The sequence below is a fragment of the Euprymna scolopes genome, chromosome 33, assembly GCF_053919585.1.
Source record: "Euprymna scolopes isolate OS-2025 chromosome 33, ASM5391958v1, whole genome shotgun sequence".
Lineage (NCBI taxonomy): Eukaryota > Metazoa > Mollusca > Cephalopoda > Sepiida > Sepiolidae > Euprymna > Euprymna scolopes.
This window is the reverse complement of record NC_136514.1, coordinates 56,295,412-56,308,329: the sequence shown is the minus strand read 5'-3', so window position 1 is coordinate 56,308,329 and position 12,918 is coordinate 56,295,412. Positions and strand designations below refer to the sequence as shown.

At 29.8% G+C, this 12,918-nt stretch overlaps 1 pseudogene; it reads left to right on the top strand.

Annotated features, from left to right (window-relative positions):
• The first annotated feature begins 7,660 nt into the window (after nt 1–7,660).
• On the top strand, nt 7,661–7,777 carry LOC145258600 (5S ribosomal RNA; annotated as a pseudogene).
• The last annotated feature ends 5,141 nt before the right edge of the window (nt 7,778–12,918 follow it).

Below are 12,918 nucleotides of genomic sequence, written 5' to 3'. Positions count from 1 at the left end.
AAAAAAAAACAGAACGTCTTTTTAACATTACTGTAATTTACTGGATTTAATGTAAATATAGTATGTGTTATCAGACATATTTTCAACGATTCATGATACGTTGGAATATATTTAATCAGTTTTCATCCATTCATTAATATCTAGCTGAAATGTATGTTTATATTCAGACTGAAAGGTGTATTTAGGTATTATATTTCTTAGTCCGCCTCTCTATGTACCTATTCCACTTTCTATCGGAAATTACTAAGCCAATCTGGATGACATTTTGTATGAACTTTTGTTATGATGAGGTTCAGAGAATTCAGTATTATGGTATCCGTTAGATGCGTAGTTAGGGGTTAATAGAGATTAATAGAGATTAGTATTTAATACACTGTTCAACTATCAAGTTGGCAAATGACACTTATTCTAAGTCAACAGTTAACTTTTTCTGATGCTTAAATGGCTAAAAATGTCTCATTTCAGTCACGTAAATCATTTGGGTTGAAAAAAAAAAAACTCTTTTGAGCCGGATTATTTTTTTATCTTCACTAACAGCAAAGACGTTCGTTGTTCGCATAAGAAGCATCAGTCCCTCTCTCTTTCCTGTTTTATTATCAACAACAAAATACTCGTGAACGACGTGGCAGCCAAAAAAGTCTCTGAAGCAAAAAAAAAAAAAAAGAAAAAAAGTCTCATTCCTACTCAGCCATTTCTGACTCCCAAAGAGCGCTTAAATTTTCACAATCGGTTTTGCCTTGTCGTCAAAGGTTCCTAGGTTCTTGTGTTACCGTTTTCTTTACAGCGGGTACATGGTAACCGTGGCCACTTATTTTGTTGTCTCTATGTACCGTTACCACAGTAACTCGTGTAATAATAGTGTGGCGTTATATTTAGTTGATACTTTTTTGTATCCTCCCATAACGAAACTCGGTGAAATAATAAGAGTGTAGTCACTTTAAATTTTAATTTGAGTCCATCTCAAGGTTTTCTACTTCATACCAATTCTCTTATATTAGAACAGCCCCTTCTAAAGAATGAATTAATGGAAGACCTTTTCGAGTGTAACATAGTGCGGACGGCTATATGCAAATACTGAGCCGTGAGCGAAATGGCGTCACAGTAAAGAAAAAAGGAGACTATAAAGAGGAAAGAGCACGTTCGAGAAAACGATCACGTTAGAGACGTGAATGGCGTTCAAAAAGATACATGGGATACATCACGGCCGTAACGAGAAGTCACACGGGGCAGGAGGACGAGAAAATTAATGTCGTTGTTGAACAAAAAAAAAAAAGTTTTCTTTGCCTTAGCCTCCTTTGGTCAGTCTCTTTTGTAGACTGCATACAACGTGGTGTGTAACATTACACTAATACAATCCTCTTTACTTGCTTCCCGTGACGAAAGTAATGATTTTTAACCGGGATCGAACAGCTGAAGAAACCCTGATTTAATTCATCCCCTACAATGAATTAGCTCCTCTTTGCCTGGCGTGCAATTTAGAGAAATATTTAAATCATAAGTCGCACATAAGGAATCGAACACTGAACCATTGATTACGAATACCAGCTTTAACATAGACGATCTTGTGGTGTTTTTACTGTCGTACTATGAATAACTAGTCTAGAGATGTGGTCTTGCAAATCAAATAGGTTTGCATATGCCTGATTTAAGGGAATGACAGACTGAACATAATTGGCATTTTGTGATCAGGATTTCATTAATATTAACTTGAAACTGTCAAAAAGATGTCGTACTTATGTTATGTAAACTTTCAGGAATTATAAAAAATAGTTCAGAATGTTAAAGTCGTTTTTATTAAATGACTTTGCTAATAACATTTTATATGTGCAAATCTTATAAACATATATAATGATTTTTCAAATATTAAGACAATAATATGAAAATATTTTAAAATAAAAAAAAAACATAAGCAAAAGTGTAAGATATAATCTAAAATAAATATTTAAAACATTCTATATTTTTATTTTAAAAATGTATTTAGAAAAATTAATGAGTTGGGGACAAAACGTAAAATTAACTTCATTTATCTATTAAATTGCAAATGCTCAAATTGCATTATTTATTGAAAACTATCATAGTAAATACAAAATAAATAAATAAATAAATAAAAATGCCTACCCTAACCTGACGAATAGAAAGAGAAAGAAGATGAGAGAAAAGGTTATTTTGACAGAGCATCAAGCCGATTGTTTTCATTTAATTTCGTGAAATTTATCCAAGTCCAAATGAAAACCCACCCCTGATAGATTTTAAAACTCTTTTTTTGCCTTTTTCACAAAGATAAAACTAGAAACAAAGTCACTGTCTAATATTTCGTCTAACATTTCTGCGAGAATCAGGTTTTCTTTGTTCGCTCTCTATATTTCATTACTGGAGGAGAGAAGGGAGCACCCGGCCTTACCCAGTCGTAAAATATTTTAATACATGTAAATTTCATATTTATTTTTACAGAGCCAATTCTGTATTTAATATATATATATATATATATATATATATATATATATATATATATATATATATATATATATATATATACAAGGGGGTAGTCACCAACAATGTATATTTTTTAACATTATTTTATTTAGTGTCTTGGTTTTTCATTGAGAATTATGTTTAGATCATTGCAATAATGTTTTTAAATCATTGAAATCGTTTTTAACGCGTTTCAGACGTTCTGTGAAGCGTCCTCTTCAGAAATTATTATTTTCTAAATGTGTTGGAGATATAAAAATAGCATTTTCGTAGTTCATTTGAAATGTTTCCAAGAGGTGGAAACGTGTAAGTTTCTACTAATCATTGGAATGTTCAATTTTTATTACTGTTTTATTGGGCTGTGGTCACCCCTGTGTTGTGTTTCTCTCTCACTCTCTCTTTCTGCTTGTGTTTTTTCTTTGTGTGTGTGTGTGTGTTTTCTTTTATTGGTTTGAAGAATGTGTGTACTGTTTTATAGTATTATGAAGTTATTTGCTTCCATATATATGTATATATATGTGTTAGTGTGTGTGCGTGTGTGTGTGTGTATAGCAGGGATAAGATCAAGTACACATGCACCAGAAGGGCACATCGGTTTACCTTTACCAAAATCGATGAATTGTAATGACCTATGAGTCTATCTCACAAGTATGGTAACTCCGCGCCTGGGTACTATACCAGGTATTTCTACGGTCCATTTGGTTAAAATAAAATTAAATAATAAAATACAACAACATCAACAAATACAACAACAACAACAACAACAATAATAATAATAATAATAATAATAATAATAATAATAATAATAATACCTTAAGGAATGTCTTGTTCATACGTACGTTATCACTTTTAATATACATGAAATAAAATAGGATTGTCTGATCAGCTATTATCATAGTTATTAGTGATTAATCTGATATCGCTAAGATAAAAAAAAAATCAGACTTTTCTCATTATGAATAAATTGTTTCGAAATCAAATCCTAGTGTTCCATCATGTAAATCAGCACACTTTTTCAACGAATACATTTAAGAAAATGACTTTCGTTTTATTGATTTGAAAAACTGGTTACAAATTATTTTTACAGTAAGAAGTGAGAGAATATTTAGTGAATAAAAAAGAATTAAACTTTTAATTTTATATGAATAAATACTTTTAAAAGTAAAAAAAAAATATGCAAACGAGATGGCAATGTACCCAATAAAATTAATGAATGAATAAATAAATTCTACAAAAATTAGAGACAGCATAAAAATAAATTAAAACAAGGTGAAAAGCTTAAAAACACAATAAAAATTAGTATTTATTCATCCAAAAACGAACATACGCAACGAATGTAATCCCCCACATTTCTTCAACGTGTATCTGACAGAGGGAGAATAATTGCTGTTTTGGAGTCAGACACTATGCATCAACAAGTTATTGTTAGCTAATTTTTTCATCTTGAAGCGAGTACAAATTTCCAGCTACTTACATCAGGTTGCTTTATATCTTTACTTGAGCAATTTTCATAAAAACTATTTCGATTAATATAGTAAATACATGTGAGCAAATGCCTTAAAATGGTCTTAAATGGTTTTAAATGGATTTAAACCTGTTTTCTGTAGCTTGTAGTGTCCGTTAGCAGAGAAACAGAGAAAAATAGCTGCTACTTCTCTTTAATTAATTAGTGAATGCATATTAGCAAATTTGAACGCATAACTACGACATTAAATGGTATTGGTTTTATTCATTTGAAAATTAGTTGAAAATTAATTTTACAGTAAAAAGATAGATAATATTAATTATATTAAAATGCATAAAATTGCCACAATTTAAAAATAAATAAATAAAAAAGAAACTACTCGTTTTATTTATTTAAAGAATATTTAACCGACAATCGCAATAATTATTAACTCCAAGAGACATTTTTTTTATTTCAACAGTAATTTATAAAGTTTGAAGTTGAAACCACCGTGGAATATCTACGGATCACCACTAATCTGATTTACTTCTGTACATATGTTACCTTTAAAAATTAAATGAGGTCGTTTGAACGCTAAAAATGCAAAAATAAATAAATAACTGGTATCACTCACGTAAAACGTCTGATACTTTGCATTTCATGAAAGTCGAATCCTACCGATCCGTTGACTTGACTCGTTAAAAATATCAGTGTCATATTAAAAAAAAAAAATTCTAATAAGTCTTTCTTGTTTAGGGGATATTTCATCGATTTCATAAATGCCTGCTATTATAGACTTTATCTTTCCATTAAATTATTCTGACATTTCTAAACCAAATCATTTGGCACAATGGTCAATTTGGCACAATGCTAGAATTTGCAGAACGTAGTTTTCAATTTAAATTTACATCTATTAATAATTCATTATTTGAAACTAGCAGAACCGGTAAAAATTCCCCGCAGTGAGAAATATATTGAATTAACAAATATGTTTTGATAAACCTGATATTTTTCCCATAGCGCAATAATATTTTTTTAGACAAAAAAAGAAAAAAGAAAAACAAAAACAAAAACGAAACAAAACCTAATAACGCACAATACATATGAGTATTTTAACATTTTTTGGAAATAATGTCCATTGTATATTAAATATAGAACGGACCCAAATAAGATAACTTAATACGTAGAAAGTAATACTGTGCTACATAGTCCACTAAAAAGCCCTGTTCCATTGGCCTGCTTCCCAGCCGATTACAGTATAGTAGCCTTCAAGTCTAATGTAAACAAGTTATTGTTGAGTGCTTCCTTTAATGCAAATTCTACCCAATCTAACCATTAACGATTACTAAGCTATCACCTTACATTCATAAACCCTTATCCTCGAGTAACATTCGTGCCTTGATAAATGGTGACACCCTTGTAAAAAAATAATAGAATCTCACTGTAAGAGACAATCTTTAATTCATTCTTTCGGTCTAGTATCTCGCGACAGATAATGTTTATTATGTTTTTGCCCTGTAACTTTCGAATGTGATTTTTACATAACATTTCGCTGACTTCTTTTTTCGGTGAAGAATAGCTGTACGTCAAAATTACTATGAGTTATTTTGAACATTACAGCAATGATCATATATTATTACAATGATATTTGAAAACGAAACGAGGCTTCATCATAATTCTCATATATTAGTCTATGGTTGCCTGATCCTTTTAGAGCCAACTATCTTGGATTCCGTAATCTCTAAGCAGTTTAGCCTTAAAAAGTGTATTTGACAATTTTCAAAGCGTAACGTACGGAATAACTAAAGGGCGAACAAGCAGAATATTATATAGATACTCAGTTGCAAACTATTTCATTGTCAATCGATGCCCCCGTTCAGTCTCGAAAAACAAAGGATACCCCTATAAGGATAGTTGCGCGTGTAATTGTGAGGCAATGGTCGCGCAATCTCTAACCACACCTCTCCTGAATCGACACTGTTTAGGTCCAGTGGCAAGGAGAAGACCAGGACGGCTGAAAACAATGCCGAGATAAGCAGAGAGCACATACATCACCTGGAAGTCTGAAATGGTCACCCATTTAGTACTAACCAGGCTCAACGTTGCTTAACTTCGGTGATCCAGCGGGAACCGGCGTGTCAACGTGATTTCATTGTAATGTTTTACTAGTTTATATCTTTTTTAAACATTTATTTATAGTATTTTGTTGGAAATCAATCTAAATGTTCACCCTACATTCTAAAATAAAAGTACAACGAAACTATGTATGCAACATGCATTTAATAAATTGAAGATTTCGACTATTAGACTGTTTTTAGATTCAGCGGATGTCAATGATGTCTCATATAATTGGTCCCCGATAAAAGGAGAGTGAACCTGTAAATTCACCCTTGTCTGTTCGTCCGTTCGTCTGTCCGCACTTTTCTCAATAATTACGCCTTGGAATTTTTTGAAAATTTGTACAAACATTAAGCATTATATAAGTAAAAAGTAACAGAACGGATTTTCTAGTTCCGGAAACTCCGGTTGCCTTTCGAGTTAAAATGGCTAAAATCGACATTTTTGTGCTTATTAAAAAAAAAAAAAAAATGATGCCTTGAATTTTTATAAAACTTTTTGAGAAATTGTAGCTAAATGATTTCTATATAATTTTGTTTGTCTATACTCTTGCGTTAACTCTTGGGTGTTCCCTAGGGGCTCTGTTAATAATAAAATTAGAAATAAATAATAAATAAAAACACTCCATTTTGGAGACTATTTTGCCATATTTGTCCCAAAGTTTCTGTGTATGTCTATTTAGCAGGTTTGCATGGTGCTGGACTCAAATTTAAATATGTTAAGACCTTAGGGATTTTTGGAGCTAAATGGGGGGGGCAAATGATGGACTTAGTCATTTCTTTTTTTGTATGGTGCAGAACTCAAATTTACATATGTTAAGGCCTAAAACTGCACCGTTTGTTCATTTTCACCAAGATTTGACGTCCTCTGGGAACTTTTGAGGCTAAATGGGAGGAGGTGGGGGCAAATGCTGAACTTAGTCATTTTTTATGCCTCGTTCACTGTGCACTCACGCATGCTTCACTTGTTTATTCAGCATTCTGTACTCATCTTCTTTTATTTAATACTTATTGTACTTGAATCCTTGTTATAAGTGAAGTGCAAAATTTAATATCGAACCAATTCAATCTAAAATATTTTAAAGAACTAGCGGGAGCGGCTTTGCATGTGCGTAAAATACGCTTAAATATGATATTTTAATTCATCCAGATTTCGTACATATTATTATAGATTCGTGATTTCAAAAATAAAAATATATATATACATATTCAGTGCCATCAGCTAGGATCGAAACATAAAGCAAAACTGTACCATTCAAAGCTGGTGACGTTACCACTGTGCCAACGTGACACGTGTATGAAGTGATTAAAAATTAAAAATAAACAAAGTGAATGTACAAAATGTATAACGATTTTCTTTTCAATTTTGACCCATTTTTGATCCCCTAAAAACTATTTTAATTGGCTAAAGACCCATAAAAGAAAGGTCCGTAAAAAATCCAATCATTTGAGGCCCCTAGCGCCGCTATGCGACTTTTAGTTTCGGAGGAGATTAGGATTGTAAAATATTGAGACATACAGACATATAGCCTTTTATATATTACATTACGTACTTAAATAACACTGCTGGAAACGTTATATTATTTCCATATTTTAGGCATTTATTTTGGCTTACATTAGTTTGCTTATATACGGCATAATCGCGTTGACACACCGGTTCTCGTCAGATCACCGAAGTTAAGCAACGTTGAGACTGGTTAGTATCAGATGGGTGACCATTTGGGAATTCTAGGCGCTGTATGTGCTCTCCGCTTATCTCGGTATTTGTTTCCAGTCGTCCTGTACTTCACTTGCCACTGGTATTTAACAATGTCGTCGCAGGAAAGGTGTGGTTGGAGATTGCGCACCTCCTGCCACAAAAATGTCATGCGCAAGCAACCCTTCGTGGGTATCCATAGTCTGTCCAAGACTGAAGGAGCCTGGTATACATTAGTTTGCTTATAAATTGTTTATTATGATAAATCGAAAGGATTTTTTTGTTACCATTCATATGATATATGATTATGATATATGAATATGATATATGATTATGATATATGACTATGATATATGATTATGATATATGATTCATCAAAACTATATTTATGGAAAAACATCTTAGGCTTATGATACAACATATGTTCAAATACGTTATAGATAAGGATCCGAAAACAGTCCAAAGACAGCTAATGCTACATTTTATATATATATATATTTTATAAAAAAAATCTTTATAATTTAATATTTGTACTATTCCGCAGAGACCTGTTGCGTAGTGGATAAGGAATTTGGCAAAATTTAGTTGTAAGTTACGCTCTTCTTGCGGCTGAAGATTCAATCCTCAGTGCGGTTGACACTCAAAGTACAAGTGCGAATTATTTACTACGTCTAGCCAGTCATTTCAGACGGAACGAGAGCATGTTCCCCCGAATGGATTAAATAAAGGGTTACTTTTGAACAGATTCTCAAGTACGAAAGAAAGATTCTCCGTTCCATCGACCGAAAGTTGTGCGAATAACACTTAACTGAAATGAGAAATGCAACTCAAGATGAAACAGGTATAATCCAAATGATATGAATTGTAAAAATGTAAATATGTAAAAAAATTCAGAAACATGATTCATTCTTTTTATCTCAGACTATTTAGTACTAGCAGGGTGATTCAACGTTGCCCGGGATCGAATGATAATGTCATGCCAAATTAACTTCTACAAAACAAAAATTATAGAGAGCATAAAATAAATTTAAACAGGATTCCAAACTTATAAAAATACAGAATAAAAGGTAGTATACATTTATCACAAAACGAACATATGCAACACACGTTAGTTCTCACATTTCTTAAACGGTGTTTCTGACAAAGGAAGAATAATTGCTGTTTTGGGACCAGACACTATATACTAACTATATATTGTAAGCTAGTTTTTGATCTTGAAGTAATATATTCCAAGCTCATTACACCAGGTAGCGTTATATCTTTTCTGGAGCGATTTCCGTATAAACTTATATCAATTAATTAACCCAACTACAACTCTAATCTGTAAATACATGTGATGAAATGCCTTAAAATTGGTACAAAGCTGTTTTATGCATCCTGAAGTGTCCGTTAACAGAGAAAAAGAAAAAAAATACTTCTGCTTCTCTTTATGTGCTTGCGATCTTGGCACCTAAAATGCAAATGAAATGCTTCCGCTTTCGAATAAAAAGACTGATTTTTCAGAGACACATTCAGTTTAGATTTGAATGTTAAAGAAGCGAGTTTTGACGGAAGAGTTTCGAGTTTTGGCGTAGTGAGATTTCACAGCAATGTAAAGTTTTGAAGTAGCGAGTTTTGACAACTGTGTATCGAATTTAAACCTGAACATTGTTGCATGGAAAGTGTAGAATAGTTAACTCTTGATTATTTAACCACAATGCACGTTAAACAATATCAACGCTTAATTACAAAATACACTGAGCTTGAACAAAGAGACAAAATGCATGACAATATAATACAGCATAAAAAGAAAACTTCATAGAAGACTCAACATCGTGTGTTTGTTCGTCAGCCAGATTGCAACATTATATTGTCATGCATGTTTTGCTATATGAGTAAAGAATTTCTATTTTTCTTAAGAGTCTCTGCACGAAAAGAGACGGTATTGAAATAATAATAAAGGTTTGTTTCCACATAAAAAACGGATATGTAAAAATGTACCGGACTTTTGACATGCTGCAGGAGCTATTCTGTATGAAAAATACATATTTGGGTCTTGAAATGTAATTATACTTTCATTCTTTTATATATGTTCTTTTGTTATTGTTATTGTTTTGCATTATTGTATTATTGTTTTGCATTATTGGTGTTATTGTTTAGCATTATTGTTGTTATTGTTTAGCATTATTGTTGTTATTGTTTAGCATTATTGTTGTTATTGTTTAGTATTATTGTTGTTATTGTTTTGCATTATTGTTGTTATTGTTTACCATTATTGTTGTTATTATTTTGCATTATTGTTGTTATTGTTTTGCATTATTGTTGTTATTGTTTAGCATTATTGTTGTTATTGTTTAGCATTATTGTTGTTATTGTTTTGCATTATTGTTTTTATTGTTTAGCATTATGGTTGTTATTGTTTAGCAATATTTTTGTTATTGTTTTGCATTATTGTTGTTATTGTTTAGCATTATTGTTGTTATTGTTTAGCAATATTTTTGTGATTGTTTTGCATTATTGTTGTTATTGTTTAGCATTATTGTTGTTATTGTTTTGCATTATTGTTGTTATTGTTTCGAATTATTGTTGTTATTGTTTCGAATTATTGTTGTTATTGTTTTAGCATTATTGTTGTTATTGTTTCGATTTATTGTTGTTATTGTTTTGCATTATTGTTGTTATTGTTTCGAATTATTGTTGTTATTGTTTTGCATTATTGTTGTTATTGTTTTAGCATTATTGTTGTTATTGTGTTGCATTATTGTTGTTATTGTTTAGCAATATTTTTTTTATTGTTTTGCATTATTGTTGTTATTGTTTAGCATTATTGTTGTTATTGTTTAGTATTATTGTTGTTATTGTTCTGCATTATTGTTGTTATTGTTTACCATTATTGTTGTTATTGTTTTGCATTATTGTTGTTATTGTTTTGCATTATTGTTGTTATTGTTTACCATTATTGTTGTTATTGTTCTGCATTATTGTTGTTATTGTTTTGAATTATTGTTGTTATTGTTTTGCATTATTGTTGTTATTGTTTAGCATTATTGTTGTTATTGTTTAGCATTATTGTTGTTATTGTTTTGCATTATTGTTGTTATTGTTTACCATTATTGTTGTTATTATTTTGCATTATTGTTGTTATTGTTTTGCATTATTGTTGTTATTGTTTAGCATTATTGTTGTTATTGTTTAGCATTATTGTTGTTATTGTTTAGCATTATTGTTGTTATTGTTTAGCATTATGGTTGTTATTGTTTAGCATTATTGTTGTTATTGTTTAGCATTATTGTTGTTATTGTTTAGCAATATTTTTGTTATTGTTTTGCATTATTGTTGTTATTGTTTAGCATTATTGTTGTTATTGTTTAGTATTATTGTTGTTAATTTTTAGAATTATTGTTGTTATTGTTTAGCATTATGGTTGTTATTGTTTAGCATTATTGTTGTTATTGTTTAGCATTATTGTTGTTATTGTTCTGCATTATTGTGGTTATTGTTTTGCATTATTGTTGTTATTGTTTAGCATTATTGTTGTTATTGTTTAGCATTATTGTTGTTATTGTTTAGCATTATTGTTGTTATTGTTCTGCATTATTGTTGTTATTGTTTTGAATTATTGTTGTTATTGTTTTGCATTATTGTTGTTATTGTTCTGCATTATTGTTTTTTATTGTTTTGCATTATTGTTGTTATTGTTTAGCATTATTGTTGTTATTGTTTAGCATTATTGTTGTTATTGTTTTGCATTATTGTTGTTATTGTTTACCATTATTGTTGTTATTATTTTGCATTATTGTTGTTATTGTTTTGCATTATTGTTGTTATTGTTTAGCATTATTGTTGTTATTGTTTAGCATTATTGTTGTTATTGTTTTGCATTATTGTTGTTATTGTTTAGCATTATGGTTGTTATTGTTTAGCATTATTGTTGTTATTGTTTAGCATTATTGTTGTTATTGTTTAGCAATATTTTTGTTATTGTTTTGCATTATTGTTGTTATTGTTTAGCATTATTGTTGTTATTGTTTAGTATTATTGTTGTTAATTTTTAGAATTATTGTTGTTATTGTTTAGCATTATGGTTGTTATTGTTTAGCATTATTGTTGTTATTGTTTAGCATTATTGTTGTTATTGTTCTGCATTATTGTGGTTATTGTTTTGCATTATTGTTGTTATTGTTTAGCATTATTGTTGTTATTGTTTAGCATTATTGTTGTTATTGTTTAGCATTATTGTTGTTATTGTTCTGCATTATTGTTGTTATTGTTTTGAATTATTGTTGTTATTGTTTTGCATTATTGTTGTTATTGTTCTGCATTATTGTTTTTTATTGTTTTGCATTATTGTTGTTATTGTTTAGCATTATTGTTGTTATTGTTTAGCATTATTGTTGTTATTGTTTTGCATTATTGTTTTTTATTGTTTTGCATTATTGTTGTGTTTGTTTAGCATTATTGTTGTTATTGTTTAGCATTATTGTTGTTATTGTTTTGCATTATTGTTTTTTTAGTATTTGACATTATTGTTGTTATTGTTTAGCATTATTGTTTTTATTGTTTAGTATTATTGTTGTTATGTTTTAGCATTATTGTTGTTATTGTTTTTGCATTATTGTTGTTATTGTTTAGCATTATTGTTGTTATTGTTTTGCATTATTGTTGTTATTGTTTTGAATTATTGTTGTTATTGTTTAGCATTATTGTTGTTATTGTTTTGCATTATTGTTGTTATTGTGTTGCATTATTGTTGTTATTGTTTAGCATACATTGAGTTTCTAAACAAAAACGATTTGGTATGCACAAAAAGTGAACTGTAATTAATTTTATTACAAAGCAGCATATACATATATGTTTTAAAATCAATTTCAAGCAAGTAAAATATTTGTTTATTTTCGTAAAATTGCGTTGTAATTTGACTTTCAAGCGCACCTAATGTGGATTTTATTTAAATTAAATCAACGATTCAATAACGAAACTCTCTCTCTCTCACACACACACACACACACACACATATATATATATACTAAGAGAGATATACATATGTATATACGTTCAGATAATTGACATATTTATGTATATATATTAGTTGTATTTCCATTGTTTCATAGATGTTAGTCCTATGAAACTTCAGTATTTATAAAATAGTGCTCGATAATATATAGAGTGTTAACATCGTATAAGTTTCTCTATTTTTATAAACATTATTG